Below are 2,834 nucleotides of genomic sequence, written 5' to 3' on the forward strand. Positions count from 1 at the left end.
TTATTTCACTTAGCATAATGTCCTCCAGCTTTATCTATGTTATTAAAATGACAGTTTTTTTAAGGCTGAGTAGTATTGCATTGTGTACATATACTACATTTGTTTTATACATTTATCTACTGATAGACACTTGGGTGGATTTCATGTCTTGGCTATTGTGAATAATGTTACAGTATGGGAGTATGGATATCTCCTCAACCAACATACTGATTTTATTTTGGGGGGATATATACTCTTATATTCCCTTTTAATTTTTTCTTTAAGTTTCCATCTCTCTGCTCACATTACTATTTGGTTAGCCAGAGGTATAGCTGATATAAGAAAGGCAGAATAAATGCTTTTATTATTATTATTATTATTTACCTAGGTTACCAGATAATTAGTTGTTTCCCTATCATTCACACGAAGTAACTTAATAGTATTTCCAGAGAATTTTACACTTAGAAAAGCGTTGAAAAATAGTACAAAATTACAGTATATTTATTACCCAGCTTTCTTTATGTTAATAATCATAGATTATTTATTAAAGCTAAGAAATTAACAGCGGTACAAAACTACAAACTAAGGAACAGATGTAACTGTGTTTCCCCAGTTTTTCCACTACTACCTTTTATTCTGTTCCAGATACATCCAGGATATCCCAATGCATTTAGCTGTCATGCTTCACAGTCTTCTCCAATTTGTGATAATTTCTCACTTTTTCCTTGTCTTCTAGAATTTTCACCTTTTTGAAAAACACTGGGCAGGTATATTTGTTGAATGTACCTCAGTTTGGATTTTTCCAATGTTTTGTCACAGTTAGATTGCGTTTATTAATTATTGGGAAGAACACCACCAAGTGATGGCCCTTGACACACAGGGAGCGGGCATGTGACGTTGATGATTTATTACTGGTGGTGATGACATTGACCCCTGACTCACACGGTGCCTGCGGTGGTGCTCCAGTGTGAACTTGCTATTTTCCTCTATTGTAGTTAATAAATGCTTTGGGAAAGAGACTTAAAGTATCTTTCTCTTTAAAATTTGCCCACTCTCTAACATTTATCAATGCATCGTGCCCGTGGCGATTATATCTGTGCTATTCTAATGGTAATTTTTTTGTATATCCCCCATTCCTTCTACGTTTATGGATTGGAATTCTTATATAAGGAAGAGATATCATGTCTCTCTTATTTATGAATGTATTCAGTTATACATTTATATTTAGTATAGACTTACTGGCATTTATTTTATTCTCTGGATTATAGTCCAATACCATTATCATTCATGTCTTAGCCCATGTTGTTCACTGGGAACTCTTTGGTCACTGCTCTTTAGACACTGAGAGCCATTTCAGGTTTACTCCTGCGCTCCTTTGATAAGCCCCAATCCTTTTTGGCTTTTGTTTTGCTTGCTCGATTTGTTTTGTTTTAGCACTTCCTTACTGGCACCACAGGACATTCCAGGATCATCATGTACTTTCCTTACCACAGGCCTGTAGTCAACCACATCTCCAAAGAGCCATGTTCTCCTTTTGTTGGAGACTGATGGTCAGAAACCACAAGATGGACACAAGGCATGATCATTGATACTGGGGTGTCATAGCATCTAGTTCCTATCAGTAGATAGGGCTGGGAGATAAATGTACGTGTGCTAACTCATGTGCTAACACATCTCTATGTATTTCTGTGTCTATTTACACACACACACACACACACACACACTCATGAGTATGCATTAATTGTCCAGCTTCAATGCAGATGTGCTAACTCATGTGCTAACACATCTCTATTTATTTCTGTGTCTATTTACACACACACACACACACACACACACACACACTCATGAGTATGCATTAATTGTCCAGCTTCAATGCAGTATCATGGAATTCATTTTAAACTTCCCATTTTCCTTATTTCTAACTTCTCTCTCCCACAGTGTGAACCTTGGTTCTCATTACCTACAATATACTAACTTTTTTGTTAAACACGAGTATACAAATAAATTAGTTTCAGAATTCTTAACCCTACTCCTCTGGGAAACCAATATACCAACAAGAGTGTTTGTTAATTGTTCTTTTTGTCTTTAGCCTTAACGTATCTAGTTGAAGCACTGCTTTTTGAACTTATTGGGATCAACTCTTTTCTTCCTCATGCCGTCAGTGTGCTTATGTGATTCATTTGTAATATAGGTTGATTCATTCATCATAGTCAGGATTCAATCTACTCCTCACACCCTGGTTGATTTTTCAAAAAATTATATTAATAAAATTCTCTTTTTGTGATCAATAGTTCTGTGGATTTTGACAAATGAATGGAGTCTTGTGTCAGTCACCACAGTTTCACATAAAACATCTCCATCACCCAAAAGCTCCCCTGTGCTACCGTGATAAACACGTCCCCTCTTCCAATCCAAGACAACCACATATCTGCTCTCCTTCCTGCAGTTCTGCCATCTCTCGTCTCCAGTGGTGTGTAAACTGAATCACACAATATGTAGCCTTCTGTACCTTGCTTCTTTCACTCGGCAAAATACATTGAAGAATCATTCATATCATTACATGCATGAATTTTTTATTTCTTTTTGTCATTATATAGTACTTCATTTAATAGATGTTTCATTGTTTATCTACCCATTCATCATTGTAAGGGCATTCATGCACAGGCTTTTCTGTGAGTATAAGTCTTCATACAGAGGAATAGGACTTGGTAACAGAGAACCTGTATGTTTAAGTTCATGCAGAATTTCCAAATTCACCTCCCACATCCAGAAACAGGGACAGACAAGTGAAAAGCAAAACACGATCCAGTCACATCAAACAATCTGGTTTCGGAAGCCTCTTTGTCCCTATGGGC

The sequence above is a fragment of the Galeopterus variegatus genome, unplaced genomic scaffold (genome assembly GCF_000696425.1).
Source record: "Galeopterus variegatus unplaced genomic scaffold, G_variegatus-3.0.2 Scaffold1267, whole genome shotgun sequence".
In the NCBI taxonomy this organism is placed as follows: domain Eukaryota; kingdom Metazoa; phylum Chordata; class Mammalia; order Dermoptera; family Cynocephalidae; genus Galeopterus; species Galeopterus variegatus.